This window comes from Lissotriton vulgaris, chromosome 9 (assembly GCF_964263255.1).
Source record: "Lissotriton vulgaris chromosome 9, aLisVul1.2, whole genome shotgun sequence".
Taxonomy (NCBI): Eukaryota; Metazoa; Chordata; class Amphibia; order Caudata; family Salamandridae; genus Lissotriton; species Lissotriton vulgaris.
This window is the reverse complement of record NC_141697.1, coordinates 1,231,268,755-1,231,295,685: the sequence shown is the minus strand read 5'-3', so window position 1 is coordinate 1,231,295,685 and position 26,931 is coordinate 1,231,268,755. Positions and strand designations below refer to the sequence as shown.

Sequence of the window (26,931 nt, the reverse complement as noted above, 5' to 3'; positions counted from 1 at the left end):
CTTTTGCCTATCCTGGGAGTAAGTTCACACTTCATTCATGCTTACTGAAATACTAAATATAGGCCGGCAAAAAAAGGAGGGCAAAATGCAGAGTTAACATACAGGGACTTCAGACCGGGCAAAAGTAACTTTCTAAAAGTAATCTTTCCAAAATATTTATTACAAATCCGACCACTGAATTGGCCTTGTAATAAATATTTCAAAAAGTCCAAAAATCGATATATTGTATCCCAGTGATTTCCTACTGAGCAATCAACCCTGCTACAGCCAAACAAGCTTTTAGGGCCCGTTCACTGTAAGGACATGTTTAACATTAAACTTTTACATGCCCTACTTTTAAATACCATGCACCCTGTCATATTGGCAATAAAGGCTACTTAGAGGTAACTTAATAATATTTAAAACGAAGGTTTAGGCCTGTTAATAGCTGCTATTTTAATAAGTTGAATTTGCAGCTTTAAAATTGCACAGCCAGCTACAACGGTAGGCCTGGAGACATTCTTTGCAGTTGAGGGCACAATGAATGCTGCAGTCCATTGGTTGCATTTAATTTACACACCCTTCATACACTTAGCACCATGTACTAGGGACTTATGAGTAAATTAAATGTGCCAAATTAAGAGTATAACAATTTTATCATGTTGAAAAGAGGAGCACAACAATTCTAACCACACAAGTAAGAAGGAGACCTAGCTAACAGAGAGTGAGTGTTAGGTCGGGAATGTCCCCTTCCTGCATGGTAAACAGATGTATACCTCTGCCCTGAGGGACCGGACTTTGGCCCAACTTATCCACTTATCTGGTGTGCGCACAGCGGCCTGGGTCTGTTCCTTGTGATTCTGAGGTCCAGACCCTGTTCTTTTACCCAAATGTCGGTATAAAACAATGGGGTGACCCAATTATGTACAGAACCTGGGGATTGGTACATTAAGTGAACAGTGGTTCTGCCACCTATCAGTTTACAAAAACCTTCCAACTTATTTACTCAATTTGTCCCTCTTCTCGGAGGAGACTACCATTTAATGCAAGAAATCAAAATCAATCCCAAAAAACAGAAACTCATCTACTTCTGAGTTATTATGTGATTTCATAACCAATTTGGTGAAAACTTTGCACTCAAAACATTGAGAACAGGACATATATATGCTCACACACAGACATATGATGTGTATTTACACTTATTGAAACATAACGTGAAGTGAAAATAAACCTATTTACATATCAAAACACAATATATACATAACAAATTAACATATATTCAAGACAAAACATTTAGATACAGTGTGAGAAAAAATGAAAATCCGATCCAACCCGCCTCGTAATCGATCTGGTTATTCTCGATTGTTATGGGTGATCAATAGCACTTGAAAGTATGCGTTGACGTTTTGACCCCAGATAATATTGCGATAAATTGATCGTCAAAAGGGGTCTTCCTCAGGACTATTGCCTGGAGCCTGTGTATGCCAAAGATACATGACCACTAGCAACACCCGCTGTGATGTTAATTCCCAGCCGTAAAATGTATGAGCGACTTCTGTGGCCGCGATCCTGCACCTGATGCTGAAGATGTTGATTGTGTGACCTCGAAGGGCACACCACTGATATCTCTGCCGAACTGCAACTCAGCGAACAGGTAACATGAGGCCTGAAGTGAGAGACAGGGTGTAATATCTGGCCTCTTTGGCGTTTTTTCCCCCTGTCTTTTTACTTCTGACCTCCTGCTTTTGACTGTACTCTGCACTTTGTTTTTGCAGTTTTTTGTACTCTGGGCACTTTACTACTGCTGATCAGTGGTAAAATGCAAGTACTCCCTGTGTAAATTGTGGTTATGATTGGTGATCCATGATTGACATATTTGATTTACTGGTAAGTTCCTAGTAAAGTGCACAGCGTGTGCTCAGTGCCTGTAAATCAAATGCTACTAGTGGGCCTGCAGCACCGATTGTGCCACCCACACCGATTGTGCCACCCACACGAGTAGCCCTGCAAACCTGTCTCAGGCCTGCCACTGCAGTGTCTTTGAGCGCAGTTTTAAACTGCCAAGTCTACCTAGCAAGTGCGCACACTTGCCAGGCCCCAAACCTTCCCTTTTCTTCATGTGAGGCACCCCTAAGGTAGGCTCATGGTAGCCCTATGGGCAGGGTGCAGTGTATGTGAAAGGTAGGACATGTGGAAGTGTGTTTTACATGTCCTAATAGTGAAATACTGCCAATTTTATTTTTCACTATTGCAAGGACGTACTCTCTCATAGGTATCATTGGAGTTGCTTGTAACATCTTACAAGTGTAACTTTCAATTGGGAAGGGAAGAATTTGAAGTTTGGCCTCCCTGAACTCAGAATTTAAAAAGACATCTTCTAGTGTAGTTGTTTTTTAAACTGTGTTTGAAAATGCCACTTTTAGAATGTGGACATTTTCTTCCTTTACTACACTGGCGTCACTAGGGTTGGTGTCACCCGGTGCAGGTAACTCATGGTGTCACCCCCTCACGACTTACCGCATTGAAGCACACAGGAACATCCCCAGGGTTCATTAACTAAAACAAATTAAACTGTTGGGCAGAGAAGCATATTGCCTGCACCGGAACTCCCAAGGCATTATGCTAAATGCAGTCCTCAATATTGTTGATATTTATTGTCTCTCAAGCGTTTGCCGCCTAGTAATGGTATAGCCAATGCTGGATATTCTTGGACATGTGTTTCATGCTTAGTTGGTATTTGTCCACTTTGGTTGTGCTTGACAGGCTGCTTCCCATTAGGAATTTCCTTCACCTCACAGTCAAGCTGTGTGTGCTTGATAAAGGACGTAGGTCAGTGCCAGGCACTTCTATATGATGATAAATACTCAGGACCTCATTTATGAAAACGGTCACATCGTTGGGTGAAAACAGCGATGCAACAGTTTTCAGTGTGCCCTCCTTGCAACACCGTGGATGCACCATATTAAACGTATACCGCTCCACATCGCAAGGAGTAACAAATATGTCAGTATTCCTGTCGTATCTGTAGGTGCAAAAGTGATGCATTGCTGGGGTGTGCATGAAAACAGACACAACTCTAGCAATCTGTCCTTCCACATGTGGGAAGCCCCATGTGAAAGGCCCTGTGTCAGTCTTATGCCTGCTGTGAGGCAGGCATAAGATATTGACGCAGTAGTGTCCTAGAAGTAACGCAGTGAAAATTCATAGATTTCACAGCACCACTTTTACAACCCTTTATTGTGGGGGAATGCACACCCTGCATACATCATACCTGACGCAGGTATAATGTAGTGCAGGCCTTTACAAAGTGACGCATCTGCTTAGATGCATCACTTTGTAAATGTGGAGCATTTTGTACGCTGCAGCAGTGTCACAAACTGTGGTGCAACAGCAGCATAAAAGTGTCACAGGCCTTTGTAAATAGGGCCCCCAGTTGTCAGCGTGTCACATACTATCGTTTTATGCTGGACATAAAATACCATCAAATATCCTTGCAAGCGCTTCTTAGGAAAGAGTATGCACCCTAATTTACAACAGTAATTCAAAATCCTCGTTAATAATTCAATAATCTGAATCAGTTTCACTATCTCTGATTCAATTAAATGTAACATCCCAATGATACTAAGAATGTACTAAAATGTTTTATGGGGATTTCCCATTGAGTAAAGAAATAGTGTCTGGGCGCACCAAATGGCTTACTCTGTTGAAATATTAAATGGGATTGGGCTAAACTCAAAGAAGCAGAATAAATATAATATTCAGTGGTACACACCTCCACCCTGCCCACTAAACATTATATGTAATGAGTGCCCAACAGTGCAAACACCAGGCAACAGTAGCAGTGGAAACTTACATCACACATACTGAAAGACACAGCACAGCCAGAAGAAGTGGAAGCTTCCCTCAAACCCACAGAACAGGTACAGAATGCTATCTTAAGTGCACCCTTTCCACAAGACACAACACAGAGCATGTACTGAGAAGTAGCTGTGCATGATGCGCTCAGACACAAAACAGGCAGAGGAAAAGCAGCAGCAAAGCAAGCTAACCTCACAGAGCGAACAGGTGGAAGTTGGAACACAACAAGAAGCTAGACAAACATGTGGATACTGGTCTCCTCTGGTCAGCAGGGACATGTTAATGAACCTTTCTTCTGGTTGTAAAGAAGGTACCCGACTTGTCATTACAAACTGTGTCATGGCTCTCTAGCCCTTAGCTGGTATCAGCAGTACCCCAGCAAGTTCTCACAAACCATCAACTGGGCACCATAAACACGCAGCTAACACTAAGAGTTCACAAGCTGTACTTCAGCCAACTAAATGCTAGCACTCATCCACCCTAAGAGGCCCTCTGCTTGTCCTGAGGCACCATCAGCCTACCTTCAACTCTCATCATAAACTCTCAGCTGGTTGTTACAATTCCAAGTGTCTATCAGCACCCTTAGTTGATCCTCAGACAGTGTTCAAGCCCACTCTACCACGGCTCATTGCACAGATCCATTTACTCTGTCTCCATCTTCTCACAGACCCTGTTACCATGGTCTCAGACCATCATTTTTCACTCTCTACTGACAACAGACGACCCAAAGAGACCCTTAGCAGACCTCAGTCAACCCCTAACTAACTCTCGGAAGCCCTTGTTGGCCCTCACATTTAATTCCAGTTTTGTAAAACTTATCACCCTTAAGGGTATCCAGGTGGTAGATGCAGTACCTTAACCCTCTATCTGCAGATTACTTGTAGTTTTTTGGGCCTTGTTCAAGTGCTACCTAGTGAATCAATGGGTGTTTCTATCTCAAGCAGATGCCTTTCTTTTTTACACAGCGACTGGGACAATGGAGGGGGGCATCTAACAAGCTTCCCAGGCTCAAGTTCTCCTCAAAACATTTTTATCGTAGTGTGAAAATTAAAGCAAAGGTAACTAGTAAAACGGTCTACCAAATGCATGGCATAACTGCATCAACTTGCTCCCCAGCTGAGCTCTGTATGTTTAGGTTCAATATACATGACCACTATGTTTTGTAGAAAATGTTTGTCTTTGCCACTTGCCTAAAAATAAATAGTTACTGCACTTCATTTCAAAGCTCAGCATCGTTTTGTAGAGGAGGCAGGCTTACAATCTGTGTTTAAGGTCAACTTAATAGCTGGATATATCCAGTGTCAATGAAGTGGCAAGACAAATACTTTGACAGTTACATTTCCCAAGACCCTGAAATATTCAAGCCACATCTGAAGGTGTCTAGCACTCAAATCAAAGAATAATCGTGCGAGGGAAAAAAAGTACTACGTATATTGAGATTATTAGCTGAAAAGTGAGAGTATATTGCAACTTTGATTTCATGTAGTACACAACGTCTTTACAGGCACCACCTTAAAAGAGCAGATTCGGAAGAAGATGCATATAACATGATGAATATGATCACGAGGCCCAAAAGAAATCCGAAGAGGAGCGTTAATCCTAAAGTAAATACAACACTGTTTTAATAACAAAGAGTGCTTCATTAAGCGCAAAAAACACTTTATTCCACACATTTTACGACCACATACAAATGTAAATAGCCATAATTGTATGCAACATAACCACAATGAGAAATGAGAAAACAAAAGAAGAAACGAAGAAGTGACCGATCAGTAGATCTGTAGTAGCAAAAGAAATCTATTTTTGAGATTCTTCAGAGGAAAACTCAGTATGCAGTACTGTGCCTGGGGTAGCAAAAAGTGACATCATCTACCCATCGTCCCCACAGAGCAGAGACGAGGCTGCAGATCTGTGTTACACAGCGTAACCTTGGTGTCACCCCATGTGGGTGGTGTCACCCGGTGCGGTCCGCACCCCCCGCACCGCCCTAGTGACGCCACTGCTTTACTATACAGTGCCTCTGCCTGCCTGTGGAATCCATGTCTGGTTTAGACTGACAGGGGCTGTTTGTGCATTCACTCTAGACAGTCACGCAAGGGGGGCTGAGATGTACCCTGATTATCCAGATGGCCCATCACCAAGCTGATGAGCCTTCCTGAGCTAGAGTAGTGGGAGGAGCTATCACTGACACCTGAAAAGGGCTGTGCTTGGCCTCTCATAATGTTGTCTTCACCCCCCTCCCCGTAGTGTCTCTGGAGCCAAAAACAGAGCATGGCAGGATCTGTACACTACAAAGACATTCCTTTGAAATATGCCTACTTCAAAGGCCAAAAGGGGTAGAAGTATTGGACCTAAAACCCCAGACTTTTAGAACACTTCTAGATCAAGAGAATCCTCTGTCAAGGAGAAGAGCTGGAAGAGCTGCCAGGAGGAGCACTGCCCCTTTGCTGTGTTTGCTTTGCTGGGTTGGCCCGCAGTTGCTGCTTCTGCCTTGGAGAGATTACAGCCTGGACTTTTGCTTTCGCCTCCTACTTGAGAATATCCTCCAAGGGCTTGTGTTTTTGCCTCCTGTTAAGAAGTCTCAGGGCCATCGAAGGCTTCATCTGAAGCCCCTGAACTCCTCTGGGCCCTTGAAGGTGGCTTCTGCCGCAAGAAGAGCTGAAAATCCATGCATCGCCCTTCAGCGCTGTGTTTCCTGCTGCAAGCTTGGTGTGCAGTTGAAAAACCAACGCATCGCAGTGGTGAGGCTGAAAGGATGGATGCAGCACCTGTTCACAGCCAGAAGAACCGACGCAGAGGGAGTCCCGAGCACCATGTCCCCAACGTCCGAGACTCCCGCTCTGACTCCGACACAGGCCCTGCTGTGCGGCTGAAGGAATCAACACATCATCTGCTCACGGCTGGAAGAGTCGATGCAGAGCCTGTTTCGGCGCCGCCGAATTGACTCCAGTGCATACGGATTTTCTACGCATCACATCTGTTCACCAAGTCTACACTGACGCTGAGCTTCAGTAAGGAACAGAGGCTGCGTGTCTGGAGAACCGACGTATCACCTCCCCGTGCAGTAAGAAACCAATGCATCACCCCCTCTGACAGTAAGGAACCAACGCATCACCTCCCCTGGGACCAAGGAACTGATGCATCACCTTCCCTGCATGTAAGCAGCTGACGCATTGCATTGCTTTCTGGGACCTCACCATCCCTGCACCAAATTAACCAAAATCTGATTACGTGAAGCCACCCAGGGGAAAAAGAGAACACGAAGGCAGCTGCACTTTTCACTTAGAATACATTTCACTCGTATCGCGTTTCCTAAAAAAAACAAGCATTAGAAATGCAATAGGTCTCGCAGCATTAGAGTTAGTGCTTTTAGAATTGTTAATGGTTTTTTTTGTAAATCTTTAGCATGAGGTTGAGGGTGAGTGAGGGTGAGTGAGGGTGAGTGAGGGTGAGTGAGGGTGAATGAGGGTGAGTGAGGGTGAGGGTGAGTGAGGGTGAGTGAGGGTGGGTGAGTGTGAGTGAGGGTGGGTGAGTGTGAGTGGGGGTGAGTGGGGGTGAGTGTGGGTGAGTGTGGGTGAGTGTGAGTGGGGGTGAGGGTGAGTGAGGGTGAGTGAGGGTGAATGAGGGTGAGTGAGGGTGAGGGTGAGTGAGGGTGAGTGAGGGTGGGTGAGTGTGAGTGAGGGTGGGTGAGTGTGAGTGGGGGTGAGTGGGGGTGAGTGTGGGTGAGTGTGGGTGAGGGTGAGGGATTGAGGGTGAGGGGTGCACTTTTCACTTAGAATACATTTCACTCGTATCGCGTTTCCTAAAAAAATGATCGCAGATACAGTTGCTGCAAGACGACCGAAATTAGTGTGAATAACACTGAGTTCGCGAACAAATTAAGAAGCCGCGTTTGGCATCGCAAATGTACGCGAACACATAAAGGGAGAAGCTGATGGCGCTAATTTGGGCCACTTAGCGCCTTGCATGTTAAGTTATCACGCAGACGCGAAAGGCCCCTTTAAATGGACGTGGCCTTTTCACGGAGGGTGCGGTGGCCGCGCGCTCAGATCAGCCGGTCCTTTTGTCCGAACCATGCCCGGGCACATCAAACTTCAGACAAACTTCATTCAACCACAACTGCGCTCCTCGCGCTGGACAGGAATGACAAATAATCCTATTTATTTAAAGAAACACCCGGTCCTAACCCCAACCATCCCCCGCCCACTGTCCTATCTTTGATGCGATCAGAGGCTGTTTTCGAAGGTGTCGAAGACGCTTACCCGCGTGATGCGTGACACTGTGAACAATATTCTTGAGACGCAGGATTTTTGAAGGGTACATTTTTTGTCAAATGGTGAGCAAAAAACTAACACTCCCGAACACCGATAGTCACAATAGGTTTCAAATAGGGGATCCGGCAATCGCTTTCAAACCCTGGTGTCTTAGTGTCCCAGTGCAATGAATAAACACAACAAACCATTTTCAACAATAACAATTCAAAATAATTTGTCTTCGAACGAGAACTAAGCCAGCTACTTTTGAAACATTTGCTTTAAATCACGGGTTGACATTCTCCCTGGGATTATTTCGATAGCAAATTAATCTGATAAAATATTTCATTTATGTTCATTTAAATGGCAATACAATTTCAGAACAGAATATTTTATTTAAAATACATAGTTATATTCATCAGCAAAATCACATAAATGGAATTAAAAAATGTCCGGCACACCTCCGATGTCTTTTGTAAAGTAGCCAATGAGTGAACGCATTTTCTTAAACTGATAAAGAGATATTCAACAAGGAAACTGTCCGAGCCTGCTCCGTAGACAATCTGTTTATGACGTCCCCTGTCATTGCGCTCTTTAAAGGCAGCTGTCGGCTCTGTTGCGAATGACAAGTAATTTCTACCGGGCATGGGTTGGCACACAGACAAAATAAACCTGACGCCAATAAAGATGTAAATGTGTATGTACATGTATTTATATAGCGCAAATCACCGAGCGGTATCTAAGCGCTTGCTTAGGGAACCCGTCCTGGTATTCCCCTGTGAGATAACCCCGGCAGGGTATCCACAAGGTGAAAGCCAGGCATCCCGCCGCGAGGGGCTGTTGTGGAGATTAAGCAAGCTATTGCCCAGAGTCGCAGAGTGTGAACCCGTGAGTCGAGTAGGCACCGGAGCGAGAATTGTCGAGTCCGTGGACATTTTTAGGACTCAAGACCCCGCTGAGCTGGGAATTGAACCCTGGTTCCGGGCTGACCTCTGCTTCCAGGTCTGCCTCCTCTAACCAGTGAGCCACACTTCTCCTAAAGAAAGACGTAAATAACAAGCACTGGCGTTGCCAATAGGTTTTGCATTTGGAAAGTTGGAGCTATTGGTTTTGTAAATGATATTTTATATTTATATATCGTTATTGGCATTGTCAATAACAATATATAAATATAAAATGTCATTTACAAAACCAATAGCTCCAACTTTCCAAATGCGAAACCTATTGGCAACGCCAGTGCTTGTTTTATATGGACTAAACTGTTTGAAAGCTTTGTAAAGTGATATCTTGATCTGTGTATGTTGGATTTTTGTCGTTTTGGTCTTGTTTGGTTTAAATAAAGATTGGTTATGTTTCTAAACTGGTGTGGTGTCCATTTTGTAGTGTTATTGCTGTGTGTTATGTACAAATATTTTACGCATTGCCCCTGAGATAGGCCTGACTGCTCGTGCCAAGCTACCAAGTGGGTGAGCCTGGGTTATTTTAGCTGTGTAATCCCCTTACACTGACTAGAGGGAAGGGTCCCTACTTGAACAGGGCGCACGCCACTGACCACTAGAGACCCCCATTTCTAACACTGGGGGATTGTGTCCTGCACTCAGATAATCTTGTATATTATAGAGGACAACAAATGCCAGAGGGAACTCTTTTTGCTCCAGACACTGACCTGTGGATGATCAAGCCCAACCAAGCCTACTTTTGAGCTTGCACCTGCTATGATTCATGCATATGACTTTCTTTTACGGCTACTAGATACCCGTAGACAGACCTGTGGAACTGAGCTAGGACCACGCAGTGTCCACTGTGAAACCCTGCATCTGAATCAGCATGACTGTGGGCATTATTTCATTCTGCCGAACATGGAAGTACATAAGTAAGCCAAGCATTGGGCTGAAAAGGGAATGCGTGTTTCTTTTGGTTGATGAGTACACAGTCTATACCCTCCCTGGAGTACTCAGCTCAGTTCGGAGTGCAAACGAATATAGAACGTAGTACAAGCAGCTCCAGGTTACCAGGGGCAGACAACCCCAACCCCCCATGGCTATAGCCCAGAAGGCCCCCCCTGCCTGCCCTGCGGCCTCACGAATAGCATCTGACCATTGGTGGCAAGTGATAAAGCGCCTGTACGTTCCTGTTCTAACCTTCTTGAACCGAACGATACATTCAGCCTGAGCAGCATTGCCTGCACATTGGAGTGACAGATACAGGGCTGCTGGGATTGGAGAGAAAGAACCAAGTGTGATGTCGGGGGGCGGGTCCTGAGCATGTTGTGTCAGCAGCGCATGTGCTTGGGCTGCCTTTACGCTTCAACAGATATGATTGGCTAGTGAGTGCCATTCAGTGCTTAATTTGAGCTGGTGCTCAGCACCAACACCTAATTGCCAACAGCGGCACTTATGACCGGTGCCGCATGGTGACACTTTCTGCGTAATTTGCAGATGAGAAGAACAGCAGTTGTTTATTAATTCAATATACATTAAAATGGCTAATACCTGCTGCCCAATAGCTCCGGGCGGCATGGTGTTGTCTGAGTTGTCGCATTGTAGGGTGTGAGGGTCAGTGGTTGTGTTGGTCCTGTCATTGGCAGCGCGAGATGGGGCAATCGATACTGCAAGCTGTAGAGGGCGCGTAACGAGGGCCCTGGCACTTCTGTTTCTACAAATTAAGCACTGGCCCCATTGCTTTACCCAGCTGATATTAACACACCACTTGTAAGAGGAAGCTGTGGGTGATGTACTGTGAGCACAGACCGGACTGTGGTGAGTAAAGTGCACCAAGTCTAGCTTAAAAACATACGTATGAATGAACGTAGAGAGCTGGGAAGGCGCAGCTATCCTGACCTGAAGCCAGTGTCTTAAACTCTCTGTATCCAGTAAAGTCAGACGGGGATGGAGATCAAGCAGGTAGAAATGTCTGAAGGAAGTTAGACTGCCACTCCCCATAAGTCATCACAGAATGTGTGAGTTCATGTTATTTTCTAGGCGCTCTGTCCCCGCTGGCGTCTCCCACACCGATCAGAAGCTGAGCCATTCTTTCTCTTTCTGTCCCACAGCCTGACACAGACGTGGAAGCCGAGGAGCCGGACGACAGGCCCCAAAGTGCTCAAGGACATGTAGACATCACGGACGGCGCAGAAGCAGAAACGGAAGCGCCTCAGGGTGAGACCTCTGCTGCACGGCGCTAGCTGGGAAGAGTGGGAGCCTAGGGACAGTGGGGCAGATTTACAAGCCCCTTGCGCCTCATTTACGCAAAAGTGACGCAACGGCGGCAAATCCTGCGCCATGGTGCGGGGTACTTACAAAGTGATGCATCTGAGAGATGCGTCACGTCGTAAAGCCCTGCGCCACATGTTGGCGTTCCTGCACGGGGGGGGGGGCCTTCTGCGCAGAAACGCCTCCTAAAAGTGGCTGACTGAAATCTACAAGATTTCACTCACTCACTTTTAGGGCCATGCTGCGTCAAAACCCTGCGCCTGCTTGAAGCAGGCGTAAGGATTGACGCAGCATTATATAGATAGGGGCCCCAGAGCATTGCTGCAGCTGCGTCGCGCTTGCGACACAACTCCAGCAATGCGCCACTTTTACGGCACAGATGCGTCACGCATCTGTGCCGGTTTTGCCTCATGGTGTGCCGCATTGTAAATGCGGCGCATCCATGATGGCGGAGCTGTGGCGCACAATAACTGGTGCATCCCTGCTGATATGCAGGGTTGCTCCAGTTATTGTAAATATGCCCCTCTGAGGCTTCTGGTCAGGACAGAGGTGCTGCTGGCATGCACAGAGGTGCTGCTGGTAGGGACAGAGGTGCTGCTGACATGCACAGAGGTGCTGCTGGTAGGGACAGAGAGGCCTCTGGTCAGGACAGAGGTGCTGCTGGCATGCACAGATGTGATGCTGGTAGGGACAGATGTGCTGCTGGTAGGGACAGAGAGGCTTCTGGTCAGGACAGAGGTGCTGCTGGCATGCACAGAGGTTCTCCTGGTCAGGACAGAGAAGCTTTCTGGAAGGGACAAAGGAGTTGCAGGAAGGGACAGGGGAGCTGCTGGTAGGTACATAGGTGCTGCTGGAAGGGACAAAGGTGCTGCCGAAAGGGACAAAGGTGCTGTTGGTAGGTACGCAGGTGCTGCTGGTAGGGACCGAGGTGCTGCTAGTAGGGACCGAGGTGCTGCTAGTAGGGTAGAGAAGTGTTGCTGATAGGGACAGAGGGGATGCCGGAAGGGACAGAGATGTTGCTGGTAGGGACAGAGGTGCTGCTAGTAGGGACTGAGGTGCTGCTGGTAGGGTCAGAGGTGCTGCTAGGAGGCACAGAGGTGCTGCTGGTAGATACAGAGATGCTGCTAGGACGGACAGAAACCACTGTAGCCAGCATCAGTTGTCTGTCCATCACCTACACTCTGTCCTTCAGCACACCTGAGGGCCAAGTTCAAGTAAAATTCCAGCAGTAATTTTTAACTCCAACTTGAAGGCAGTATTGATAACTAACTGGTTCACAGTAGAGCATACAAAGATTACTGTGGATCCAATCAACTCTTCCGCTATTCATTTTGTGATGGCGCCTTCTTGATATATATATGTTTTTTGCAGACTTTTATATAGCGCAAACTTGACCCGAATCGGGTATCAGAGCGCTTTACATAGCACCAGTTACATTACATGAGGATACACACTCTTTTTTGTTTGGCACGGGGAGATTAAGGGGCATATCAGCAAGGGCTTTATCTCCGCTTTTTTAGCTTTAAAAGCCAGAAAAGCAGAGATAAAACCATCGCCCTATCAGCAAGAGGGTGCTAACATGCATAATCCCATGTTAGCGCCCTTTTTCACTACGCCTACCTTTGCATCTCTAATGAGATGCAAAGTGGGCGTTCCTGACATTCAGTACGTGTCATAACATCCATAGCGCTGCTTCGCTCTGTCAGCAAGGCTGCCCCAGCATTTTAGCAGACGTTAGTTTTTGGAGAAAACTGCTGTTTTCTCCAAAAACGACATCGGCTAAAATCCTGACTTAGCCACCTGTACCATAGTGGGCGGATTCTTCTGATACGACCACAGGGTCGTATCAGCAAGGTTATAGCTGTTTTTCAGGGAACATTGCTGGAAAACCAGCGATGTTCCCTGCAAAACGGCAAATTCCCCGCTATCGCAGGAATTTTTATTGCCTTGGAGATACGCGTTGCTAATAAAGCGATATCTCCGCGATAAAAACCTGCGTTAGCGGGCGTTAGGAAAAGGAGCGCTAAGCACGCTTTGCGATAGTTATAGCAAAGCATTGCTAATATGCCCCTAAGTGATTTGCCCAGAATCACAGGAAGTTTAGCGACATTGCTGAGACTGGAACCCAGTTCCCCAGGTCCGAGGTTGAGCGCCCTAGCCGTTAGGCCAACTCCTCTCCCCAATTGGTTTAATGTGCACAAGGCTGGCTAAACATCTTCTGCTAAGGTGAGGTGTTCAAATGCTGGAAGCGCTTCACCTGTACTTTATTAATGTCATTGTCTCCATGTCAACTTCAACACGTATGTAATCCTCGCAGAGGACACCTGCCTACCTGGATGGCACGCTGTTCTTGTCGAGCAGCGGTCGCCCTTGCAGTAGCGCCATGGTAATGGCATGATACCATCCCTAGAAGGTCTCTTGCCTTGAAGACTGACCTTCAGACCAGCCTCTTCTCCATTATCTACCCTACTCTGTATTAAAGGCATGGATCTTTCCAACAGCTGGGGTTGTTCTAATTTCAAAAGTTTCTCATCCTCACAGGGAAGACAGACCCATCTGTTGTAGAACTGTGCTTTTCTTTACAACCCCTGAGCGTCCTCACAACCCCTGGACCACTGGGTCTTTGATGCTGTTATAGTTTGATTCATGCTTCCCCAGCCCCTGAAGAAGGACTCTGAATAGCGATGTGGTGCTGCGTTCCAGGTGGTAGATGGCGGTCTACCTGAAACTCAGCACCACACAAATATAACTTTGATTAGAAAAAGCTCTTTATAAAAATTTATAATTCAATATTACTACTGACTCGTCCTTTGCAGATAGAACTACTGTTGCATCCATCGCTTGGCCCATCCCTGGTAACATTTGTACTGACTGTGCCAGTCCTATGTGCATGAGCTCTGCCACTACCACCAATGCCAAGCCCTTGACTGGCAGTGACTCTCCGGCCACCGGCTCTCCATCGCCCAGCGATAGCACGTCAGATGCCAGCGGCAGGACCACTACTGCTCCCATTGCAGTGTCTGAAAGTACAGTATGTGCAACCACCGATGGTCGTGGAAGTCAGGAAGATAGAGAGCCTTCTTGTCTCAAAGGTTCCTCCATTACCGCCATGCAAGGTACATAGTTCACATGCTTACATAGTTAATATAGTTACACAGTTGTGTTACCTAGTTTCTTTGTTAATATAGATTATGGTATAGGTATATCATTAGCATTTTAATACTGATATTATAGCTACATACTATACTTATGCACTTAGCATATTTAAGTTGTAAGCATGATTGTATGGTGTGGCTGTATAAGAGCCCTACCCACACCAACAAACTAGCAGAATATGAATCTTTAAGAATCTGAATGAAAGGATTCTGAGGAAATTCCTCTCAGCTCATTTTATGGGCACTAAGAACAACTTGCAACAAGTCATACGGAAGTATAATTAGATCCTTCTGAGCTTTGTCAACGAGGTAGCCCCTTCCAACCGCACAGATGCAAAGATGGCCTCAAACTAATAGCTGGTTCACCACAGACTTACATGGGATGAAAAGATAAGTAAGAAAACCTGAATGGTAATGGCATAATGAAAAGTGAGAGGATAACTATTGATTTCTAAAACATTTGAGGAGTAGCAATAAAAAATCTATGCCTGAGACCAAGAAGAAAGGTATAACCAACTGGGACAACTAGGATATCCCTAAATACATTTTTTAGAACACATATTTAGCAAAATAATGATAAGCGAGTCTAGTGACTGTTGCCACACTTTACAGAATTATTTTTATGAAAAGATCTTGAACTTTGAAGCTAATATTGAGGGAAAGCAGGATTTGCCAAGTTTAATACAAGTCCTAGTCTGGGAAAATCAATGCCTGGAAGAAATTCAGTCCAATGTGACCTCACTGAGACTTCTCCAACTGATAGCATCCAGATTATGAATAGTCTTAATCCAGCAGCCGGCCTTGCAGACCCGTGACCCTCTAAACTGGAAAACAAAGGAGCAGAAACCCTGCCTCGCCTATAGGATATTTAGGTAGCCTATTCCTCCAGATGGGAGAAATACCTTCAGAATTAAAAGAAGTGTATGTACCCCCTATACAAAAGATACGCTAGACATCGCTAACCCAAAGAGTTATTGACCCATTACAGATGTACGTTGCATTTTGAGGATCAGTGCGAATGCTGTAAGATTATAACTTTATTAACATGTTGAAGTATGTGACTTGTTGGGTTCCTGACAGCGGGGTTTAGACCGGGGACAGACACTGAATCCTCTCCACTGTATGCACAGACCTCCATTTTTGACAATATGGACATAAGAGATCTGGCCCTTCTTATGGTTCCGGACCCCTATGCAGCATTTCAGCAGACACTAAGGGCCCGATTCAGAGAACTAACTTAAGACAAAATACTAAACTTACTACCATTTTGGTATTCACAGAAGACACTTACTAATTTTGATATTCTCAGAAGGCACTTACTCATTTTGGTATTCACAGAAGGCACTTACTCATTTTGGTATTCACAGAAGGCACTTACTCATTTTGGTATTCTCAGAAGGCACTTACTCATTTTGGTATTCACAGAAGGCACTTACTCATTTTGGTATTCACAGAAGGCACTTACTCATTTTGATATTCTCAGAAGGCACTTACTCATTTTGGTATTCACAGAAGGCACTTACTCATTTTGGTATTCACAGAAGGCACTTACTCATTTTGGTATTCTCAGAAGGCACTTACTCATTTTGGTATTCACAGAAGGCACTTACTCATTTTGGTATTCACAGAAGGCACTTACTCATTTTGGTATTCTCAGAAGGCACTTACTCATTTTGGTATTCACAGAAGGCACTTACTCATTTTGGTATTCACAGAAGGCACTTACTCATTTTGATATTCACAGAAGGCACTCACTCATTTTGGTATTCACAGAAGGCACTTACTCATTGATGAGTAAGTGCCTTCTGGGAATACCAAAATGGTAGTAAGTTTAGGAAGTTGTCTTAAGTTAGTTCGTGAATCAGGCCCTGAGTAACGTGATACACAGGAGGAAGAAGGGGGTAGGGATGTCGGATACTGCAGTAACATGGTTCCAATCTTTTATCAAAAACAGGAAAGATAAGATCATGCAGGGGAAAAGATAATCCGTTCCCAAGAAGTTCCTGTTTCAGATTTCACAAGGATCACATCTCTTCCCATTATTGGTTAGTAATTATGTAAAGCCTCTAAATAGGCTCCAGACCATCCAGAACGCTGACGTAAGACTCATACTCGACCTCCTATGCCACACCCACATTACCCCGCACCTCAGGTAGCTTCGCTGGCTCCCCATTCACAAGCGCAGCCAACTCGAACTTCTCACACACGCATATAAAGCCCTGCACAACACAGGAACAGAAAACCTTAACAGCCACCAAACATTTTCACCACCAACCAGACGCCTACGCTCTGACCTACTCTCACTTGCACACACGCCACACGTCTGCAAAAGCAAAACTGGCGCTCGCTCATTTTCCTGTATCACACCCAAAACATTGAACGACCTCCCTCAACACATCAGAGCCTCCTCCTCACTTCTCGAGACCTCCCTCAACACATCAGAGCCTCCTCCTCACTTCTTGAGACCTCCCTCAACACATCAGAGCCTCCTCCTCCCTTCTTGAGACCTCCCTCGACACACCAGAGCCTCCTCCTCACTTCTTGAGACCTCCCTCAATACAGCAGGGACTCCGCCTTACTTCTTGAGACCCCCCTCAACACATCAGAGCCTCCTCCTCACTTCTTGAGATCTCCCTCAACACAGCAGAGCCTCCTCCTCACTTCTTGAGATCTCCCTCGACACATCAGAGCCTCCTCCTCACTTCTTGAGACCTCCATCAATACCTCAGAGCCTCCTCCTCACTTCTTGAGACCTCCCTCAACACATCGGAGCCTCCTCCTCACTTCTTGAAACCTCCCTCAACACAGCAGAGCCTCCTCCTCATTTCTTGTGACCTCCATCAATACCTCAGAGCCTCCTCCTCACTTCTTGAGGCCTCCCTCAACATAGCAGAGCCTCCTCCTCACTTCTTGAGACCTCCCTCAACACAGCAGAGCCTCCTCCTCACTTCTTGAGACCTCCTTCAACACATCAGAGCCTCCTCCTCACTTCTCGAGACCTCCCTCAACGCATCAGAGCCTCCTCCTCACTTCTTGAGACCTCCATCAATACCTCAGAGCCTCCTCCTCACTTCTCGAGACCTCCCTCAACACATCAGAGCCTCCTCCTCACTTCCTGAGACCCCCTCAACACATCAGAGCCTCCTCCTCACTTCTTGAGACCTCCTTCAATACATCAGAGCCTCCTCCTCACTTCTTGAGACCTCCCTGTACACATCAGAGCCTCCTCCTCACTTCTTGAGACCTCCATCAACACATCAGAGCCTCCTCCTCACTTCTGGAGACCATCCTATACACAGCACAGCCTCGTCTTCACTTCTTGAGACCTCCCTCAACACACCAGAGCCTCCTCCTCACTTCTTGAGACCCCCCTCTACACTTCAGAGCCTCCTCCTCACTTCTTGAGACCTCCCTCAACACATCAGAGCCTCCTCCTCACTTCTTGAGACCTCCCACAACACATCAGAGCCTTTTCATCACTTCTTGAGACCTCCCACAACACATCAGAGCCTCCTCATCACTTCTTGAGACCTCCCTCAACACCTCAGAGCCTCCTCCTCACTTCTTGAGACCCCCTCAACACATCAGAGCCTCCTCCTCACTTCTTGAGACCTTCTTCAACACATCAGAGCCTCCTCCTCACTTCTTGAGACCTCTCTCTGTACACATCAGAGCCTCCTCCTCACTTCTGGATACCACCCTATACACAGCACAGCCTCGTCTTCACTTCTTGAGACCTCCCTCAACACATCAGAGCCTCCCCCTCACTTCTTGAGACCTCCCTCTATACTTCAAAGCCTCCTCCTCACCTCTTGAGACCTCCCTCAACACATCAGAGCCTCCTCCTCACTTCTTGAGACCTCCCTCGACACACCAGAGCCTCCTCCTCATTGCTTGAGACCTCCCACAACACATCAGAGCCTCCTCCTCACTTCTTGAGACCCCCTCAACACGTCAGAGCCTCCTCCTTGTTTCTTGAGACCTCCCTCAACACCTCAGAGCCTCCTCCTCACTTCTTGAGACCTCCCTCAACACGTCAGAGCCTCCTCCTCACTTCTTGAGACCTCCCTCAACACACCATAGCCTCCTCCTCACTTCTCGAGACCTCCCTCAACACATCAGAGCCTCCTCCTCACTTCTTGAGACCTCCCTCGACACATCAGCCTCCTCCTCACTTCTTGAGACCTCCGTCAACACATCGGAGCCTCCTCCTCACTTCTTGAAACCTCCGTCAACACAGCAGAGCCTCCTCCTCACTTCTTGAGACCTCCATCAATACCTCAGAGCCTCCTCCTCACTTCTCGAGACCTCCCTCAACACATCAGACCCTCCTCCTCCTCACTTCTTGAGACCCCCTTAACACATCAGAGCCTCCACCTCACTTCTGGAGGCCACCCTATACACAGCACAGCCTCGTCTTCACTTCTTGAGACCTCCCTCAACACATCAGAGCCTCCTCCTCACTTCTTGAGACCTCCCTCAACACGTCAGAGCCTCCTCCTTGCTTCTTGAGACCTCCCTCAACACCTCAGAGCCTCCTCCTCACTTCTTGAGACCTCCCTCAACACGTCAGAGCCTCCTCCTTGCTTCTTGAGACCTCCCTCAACACAGCAGAGCCTCCTCCTCACTGCTTGAGACCTCCCTCAACACACCAGAGCCTCCTCCTCACTTCTCGATACCTCCCTCAACACATCAGAGCCTCCTCCTCACTTCGCGAGACCTCCCTCAATACATCAGAGCCTCCTCCTCCTCACTTCTCGAGACCTCCCTCAACACATCAGAGCCTCCTCCTCCTCACTGCTTGAGACCTCCCTCAACACACCAGAGCCTCCTCCTCACTCCTTGAGACCTCCCTCGACACATCAGAGCCTCCTCCTCACTTCTCGATACCTCCCTCAACACATCAGAGCCTCCACCTCACTTCGCGAGACCTCCCTCAACACATCAGAGCCTCCTCCTCCTCACTTCTCGAGACCTCCCTCAACACATCAGAGCCTCCTCCTCCTCACTTCTTGAGACCCCCTCAACACATCAGAGCCTCCTCCTCACTTCTGGAGACCACCCTATACACAGCACAGCCTCGTCTTCACTTCTTGAGACCTCCCTCAACACATCAGAGCCTCCTCCTCACTTCTTGAGACCTCCCTCTACACTTCAGAGCCTCCTCCTCACTTCTTGAGACCTCCCTCAACACAGCAGAGCCTCCTCCTTACTTCTTGAGACCTGCCTCGACACACCAGAGCCTCCTCCTCACTTCTTAAGATAAGCAAAAATATAAAGAAAGACAATGAACGCTGCTACTAATAAAAGCATGCGTCTAAATACATACTATTCCTATTCCTCGTAGTATATTTGCCGATGTGCGTAATAGCACCTCATGGTCTCGGGGGTGGTGGTGTCTCCTAAGAAACAATCTTCAAGATCGGAGACGCCGCACTCGTACACCTATTCAGCTTCCCTGCCGGACCGCATCTAGATGCATCTAGATATTTTTAAAATCATTAACACCCACTCCACTTCACATTGCACTACACATAGTCTTCCAAAAAAGTGCTCCTACGTAACTCCGCAAGTCATAGCACGCCCCAGTTGGTAGAGAGCTGGGATGGCCCCAATGATCAATCAATCAATCAATGACACTTATAGAGCGCGCTACATACCCGTAGGGTCTCAAGGCGCTTGGGTGCCGCTACTGCTCGAACAGCCAGGTCTTCAGCTTCTTCCTGAAGGAGAGGTGGTCTTGGGTCAGGCGCAGGTCGGTCGGGAGGGAGTTCCAGGTCTTGGCGGCCAGGTAGGAGAAGGACCTTCCTCCTGTAGTCGCTCTTCGGATGCGGGGGACGGCGGCGAGGGCGTGGTTGGCTGATCGGAGGTGGCGTTTGGGAGCGTAGAAGTTGATCCGGCTGTTGAGGTAGCTCGGGCCTTGGTCGTGTAGGGCTTTGTGTGCGTGGGTGAGGAGGCGGAAGGTGATTCTTTTGTTGACGGGGAGCCAGTGAAGGTCTCTCAGGTGTCCGGAGATGTGGCTGGTTCGTGGGATGTCGAGGATGAGTCTGGCTGAGGCGTTCTGGATCCGCTGGAGTCTCTTCTGGAGCTTGACGGTGGTACCGGCGTAGAGGGCGTTGCCGTAGTCCAGTCGGCTAGTGACGAGGGCCTGGGTGACGGTCTTCCTGGTCTCGGTGGGGATCCACCAGAAGATCTTCCGTAGCATGCGTAGGATGTTGAAGCACGCCGAGGAGACGTTGTTGACTTGCCTGGTCATGGAGAGGGAGGAGTCCAGGGTGAAGCCCAGGTTGCGTGCATGGTCTGTCGGTTTGGGTGCGGTGCCCAGGGCGGGAGGCCACCAGGAGTCGTCCCAGGCGGAGGGTGAAGAGCCCAGGATGAGGACCTCCGTCTTGTCCGAGTTCAGTTTCAGGCGGCTGGTCGTCATCCACTCGGCTACCTCTTTCATCCCTTCGTGCAGGTTGGCTCTGGCGGTGGCGGGGTCGTTGGTCAGGGAGAGGATCAGCTGGGTGTCGTCGGCGTAGGAGATTATGCTGAGGTTGTGTTGGCGTGCGATGGCCGCGAGGGGGCTCATGTAGACGTTGAAGAGGGTGGGGCTCAGAGAGGATCCTTGAGGGACGCCGCAGATGACTTCGGAGGCCTCTGACTTGTACGGTGGTAGGCGGACTCTCTGTGTTCTTCCGTCGAGGAAGGAGATGATCCATTCCAGCGCCTTGTCCTGGATTCCGACGTTGCTGAGGCGCTGTACTAGGGTGCGGTGGCAGACAGTGTTGAATGCCGCGGAGAGGTCTAGGAGGATGAGGGCCGCTGTTTCTCCGTTGTCCATCAGGGCTCGGATGTCATCGGTGGCGGCGATGAGGGCGGTCTCGGTGCTGTGGTTGGCTCGGAAGCCGGACTGTGAGGGGTCGAGGGATCCATTCGTCTCGAGGAAGGTGGCCATCTGCTTGTTGACGGTCTTCTCGATGACTTTGGCTGGAAACGGGAGGAGCGAGATGGGGCGGTAGTTCTTGAGTTCGGTGGGGTCCGCTGTTGGTTTCTTGAGTAGAGCGCTGAGTTCGGCGTGCTTCCAGCTCTCAGGGAAGGTGGCGGTGTCGAAGGATGTGTTGATGTCTCGCAGGTGGGGTGCGATGACAGCGTCGGCCTTGTTGAAGATGTGGTGAGGGCAGGGGTCGGTCGGTGATCCGGAGTGGATGGAGTTCATCGTGCGGATGGTGTCTTCGGTGCTGATCGGGTCCAGGCGTGGAGGGTGGTGGTGGGGGGTGGTTGTTCGGTCATGGTGTGCGTTGGTTGGTTGTTGAAGCTGTTGTGTATGTCCGCGATCTTGTTGTGGAAGTAAGAAGCGAGGGAATCGCAGAGGTCTTGCGATGGGGTGATGTCGTTGTTTCCTGCGCTGGGGTTGGATAGCTCTTTCACGATGTTGAAGAGTTCCTTGCTGTTGTGTGCGTTGTTGTCTAGCCGGTCCTTGAAAGCAGTTTTCTTGGCGGCGCGGATCAGCTGGTGGTGCTTCCGAGTGGCCAGCTTGAGGGTGGTCCTGTTGTCCGGTGTAGGTTCCCTTCTCCAGACTTTCTCGAGGGCTCGGCAGTTCTTCTTGGAGCTCTTGAGTTCGTCGGTGAACCACGGGGCTTTCTTGCTGCCGGGTCTGCTGGGCTGGGTCCTCAGCGGGGCGAGCTCGTCCGCGCAGATGTTGATCCACTTCGTGAGGTTGTCGGCGGCCTGGCTGGGGTTCGCTGAGCTGGCAGGAGGGTGCTGGCTCAGGGAGGTGGCGAGCTGGTCTGCTGTGATCTTGTTCCAGCTTCTGCGGGCGGCCTGTTGCTGGTGGTGGTGGGTCGTCGTTCTCTTGAAGGTGAAGTGGACGCAGCTGTGGTCCGTCCATTGAAGCTCTGTGGCGTGGCTGAAGTCGATGTCTGTGCTGGAGGAGAAGACTGCGTCGAGTGTGTGTCCGGCGAGGTGGGTGGGGGTGGACACCAGCTGCTTGAGTCCAAGATTGGCGAGGTTGTCGAGCAGGGTGCTGGTGTTGCGGTCGTTGTTGTTCTCCAGATGTAAGTTGAGGTCCCCCAGGAGGATGTAGTCAGCGGAGGGGAGGGCATGCGGGCTGATGAAGTCGGCGATGTCCTCGCTGAATTGTGTGCGTGGTCCCGGGGGTCGGTAGATCAGGGTGCCTCTGAGGGTGGTGTTCGGGTTGGTGTGGATCTGGAAATACAGGTGTTCGGCGCTGGTCAGGGTGTTGTCGGTGCTGGTCGTGAGACGGATGGTGTTCCTGTGGATGATGGCGATGCCTCCTCCCATCTGGTTGGCGTTGCGGTCCCTCCGGACGATCTTGTAGCCCTCTGGGATGGCGATGGCGATGTTGGGGGCTGAAGAGGCGTTCATCCAGGTCTCCGTGAGGAAGGCAACGTCAGGGGCTGTGGCGTCTAGGAGGTTCCAGAGTTCGATGGCGTGTCTGTGGACGGAGCGGGTGTTGAGCAGGATGCACTTGAGGTGGGTGCTGCTGGTGTTCGACTTGGCGGGTGCTGGTGCGAGGCAGGTCCGGATGCAGGTGAACTTGCAGGCGTGGCAGCTGAAAGGTCCGTGGGTGCGTCGTGGTGTGGCCTGGTCGCAATCTGGGGGTCGGCCGGTGTTGAGTGCGATGACGGTGGCGGCGGAGTACGTCAGGCGGGTCGGCCGGGGTCTTCGAGGTCCAGGGGTCCTGGCACTGGGCGCGGTCCAGGCGCGGACGGGCGTAGACGGGCTTACCTTTGGCACGCCTTCGGCGCACAATCGGCGCGCCCGCTGCGCGTGACCGCTGCGCGTTCGCACGGTCGCCATATAAGGCGAAGTGCGCAGGTGGGCGGAGCAGCTGGGAGGCGGGAGCGGGGAAGGAACAGAAGGAAAAAAGGGGCGGGGTTGGCGGTGGTGGCGGGAAGCGGGGAGCGGGGAGGGAAGACGGAGGGCGGCGAGGTAGGCGGGCAAACAGGAAGGAGGACGCTTAACACGGGCAAAAAATAATAACAACAGTACAACAGGCACAAATGGGGATCAGAACGCTAACACGGGCACAAAAATAATAACAAGCACAAATGGGGGTCAAAACAAAACAAAAACAGAACAGCAGCAGAGTCAGCCGGCGGCCGGCAGCGAGGCAGGCAGCGAGGCGGAGGGCAGGCAAAGGGGCACACGCAGCAGCTGGTGGCCGTGCGGCGCGGGGGTGTCCCACAAGTGGTGGGACATGATGAAGCATGTCACCATGGGGAAACCCTGGTGAGTGAGGGGACTCAAGAAAGACATTTTTTTTCTTTCTTTAGGGTTCTTTTCTGACCATAGTGGCCAGTAACCCTAAACCACGAACTAGGTCTCTGAACCCAACACTTTGGGTTTTTGTCTGGTTATACATTCTTGGAGGGCGACCTAGTCCTTATCCTCCTTCTCCACATTTCATGTAGTCTTCTCTGTTCCAGCCAGGGCTAATATCAACTACTCCATGGTGACTGGAATCTTCCTGGCTGAACCTAAAGTGACTCAATTTAAACTTATCCATGAAAATCATGTTCACATCCTTCAGACCTTCATAAAACTATCCAAGAGCCAACATTCCCTACTATTTAAGCTGAGTATAAGATCTGAAGTCTAACAAACTTCAACTTTTGTAGAAGAAAACTGTCTTCTCTTTGACTACCACAAAGGTCCTGGGTGTGGGACTGAGACATCATTGACGGCAATTTGGGACAACATCAATATATGTGCACCTTTGCCGGAGCACACCTCTGTGCACGCAGCTTTACAGCATTTTGAAGAGTTGGGACCATGAAGTTAGGAGCAACAAGCATAAATGTGAAACATACAAGAATGGCCATAAATCCTGGGTCTGTCACAAATAATCTCAACAGTCGTCTCTGAAATATGGCAGTGCAGCAACAGATTTACTATTTGTGAATCAGTTATATAATTAGTGTATTTACATATGATATGACACAGTGTAAGTATACGGTGTAGTTACATCATTTTTATCCTAGTTAGTTGGTATAGTAAAGTTGGTATAGTAAACCGTGTAGTCACAGTTAAATAGAAGCTACGTATTTAAGCTACAATGCATATACATAGGTAGCACAGAGACATAGCATAGAAGAGTATGGTTATGTAGTAGTGTTCTATGGGTAGTTATGTCATGTGTATTTGTAAAGTGCACTATCACACGTGAGAGTATCCCGGCGCTGTGCAGGTGTGTGAGGCCAGCCCCCGGAGTAGCATTCACAGAGAGAGGAAGAGCTCTGATGTGTAGTTGGAACTTGTTCTACGCTTTAGTAGCAATATAAGAGAACACTCAACTGTTGGTTCTGCTGTGCGGTGTATGCTGGTAGGAATACGCTTCATCTGAGGTGCCTAGAGGGTTGATGGCGGTGTACCCCTGTATATCGAATGAGCAATATTGATGAGAGAGAATATGGAGGACAGAATATTGAAAATAAAGTATCGACAGGTGAGTAAGTCTAGATTTTAAATACCTAACTCCACATATATGTACCTACTTGGTACATATATCTTCAAAGTGCATAGATGTGGGGTTAAGAATGGTAAATCTATACTTCCGCACATGCACTTACCTTTCGATATTTGGTCCCTTGATATTCTGCCATGGGTATTTGTGTGCCGGGATATGGTTGGTGTCGATATTCAGTAGTACAATTGTTGATGGAAGTGTATGCAGTTGTTTAAGTAGTCTGAGTTGTGTGTGCTTTGCATTTATGGGTGAGGAGCTTGAATTGCTTGCTCTTGTGAATCCGGAGCCAGTGGAGCTCCCTGAGGTGTGGTGCGATGTGTGTCCTGTGTGGGAGGTTGAGGATACGAGTGGCTGCTGTGTTGTGGATGGTTTGCAGTCTTCTCATGACCTTTTTGGTGTTTCCTGCATAAAGAGAGTTCACATAGTCCAGCTTGCTGGTGATGAAGCCTTGTCTGTCAGTCTTTCCAGCCACTTACAAGTTTTTCTCCGCATCCTCAGAGTGTGGAAGAGCTAGGCAGACATGTACAGTTTGTTATTGGTGATGATCCAGAGGTTTCTGACATGTGTGTACTGGGTTGGTGGAAAGTCTGTGGTCAGTAGGCCTCCAGCTGGGATCCCGCAGAGATGCATCCTTTATGAAGAGCACCTCTTCTGTCTTGTTGGTGTTTAGTTTGAGACAGTGTGTCTTCACCCAGGTGCCTGGCAGGTGTCCTACCAGCCCGCCAGGTAAGAAGAGCCCTGGCCTCCACGTCCATGGAGAAGGGCCGCCCGCTCTACATGAGATCCACCCTGCGTAGAGGGGACCTCCCCATGCAGCTGTTGCTTTACAATTATTATTGTTCTGTAATGTGTATCATTCTTTATCATGGTATATCTTACTTCTATTGTGAATTTCAGATACCCAGCAGTAACTAGTGTACTCTCTGCATGCTCCCAGGGATCAACCACATGACGGCTGCTCTACTGCCACATGCATGATGCAAACAGGCAAAAGTTTGTGTTGTAAAACTTTTTTTATTCTTCCTCTAGAAGCCCAGTCCCTCGCACCCTGATAAAATATGAGGGAGGTACTTATTCTTTTTCTTGCATGGAAAATGCCCTACTGCTTCTCTTCGAGGGAATAACTTTTACCGGTGGGAAAGAGTGTATTAAGTATTTGTAAAGACACACAAACCTACAAATGTGTCGCTGTTCAACAGTTTTTTGCTGGACAACTGCCCATGAACGTCACCAGTCCCACTCCTGTTTGGAAATTTACTCCAAGGTAGAATTTAGAAAACTGTCTCTGTCCATCAGGGGAGCGGAGGACATTATCTCTACCACAATGAGATAGTTCTTCTGCTACGGAAGCCTCACTTGGGTCCGTCACAGAACCCTTTGAAGTAGTAGTCAGCCCCCTACTAGATTGCCACCTCAAAGTGATGGTCATCCCACCATGAGTAGGGCAGGTCAACATTAACCCTGGGCGAAGCACTACGCTACGCTTGCGGAGTTTGCGAAGTTTGCGCAACTTCGCACTACACGAGCTGCACGTAGCACAGTGCGAACAGGCGTAGTGCAGCGGTCATTTTTTGCTTGTTCGCGGTCCTAAACGTCATGTTCGCGACCGCGAGCAAGCAAAATGACATCCTAGCGAGATTCTCAACGCGGGGAGGTCAGGTTTCTCATTGTGAGTGGTTGCGCATGCTCGCGACCGCTCTCAATAAGAAACTACCAGTTCGCGTTGAGAAAGCTGCCGCTCGAGTAATAATCTACTCGAGCAGCAGAAAACTACAGCTCGCACTGTGCAAGATTTCGTTTTCAATGATTGCACAGTGCCGGATGCTTGTCCGCACTGTGCAATCAATGAAAATGCATCTTGCACAGTGCGAACATGCTACTACGCAGCTCGCGTAGTGCTACGTGAAGTTCGCGTAGTGCGAAGTGCACTTCGCGTAGCTGCGCGTAGCGCTACTTCGCGAACTACGCCCACCCCTACATTCAATCAATACATTTCCCTGACT

At 48.5% G+C, this 26,931-nt stretch overlaps 1 protein-coding gene and 1 long non-coding RNA gene across 2 annotated transcripts in view; both read left to right on the top strand.

Moving 5' to 3' along the window:
• The window catches only part of LOC147693129 (uncharacterized), a 53,979-nt gene extending 42,728 nt beyond the window's left edge, over nucleotides 1–11,251 (top strand). Inside the window, exon 3 of the long non-coding RNA XR_015299853.1 lies at nucleotides 11,143–11,251. This is a non-coding gene — a long non-coding RNA (uncharacterized LOC147693129). The remainder of the gene's footprint in view (nucleotides 1–11,142) is intronic.
• Nucleotides 1–26,931, top strand: part of TTLL3 (tubulin tyrosine ligase like 3) — a 306,216-nt gene that overhangs the window by 174,405 nt on the left and 104,880 nt on the right. The gene's annotated exons all lie outside the window — the stretch shown is intronic.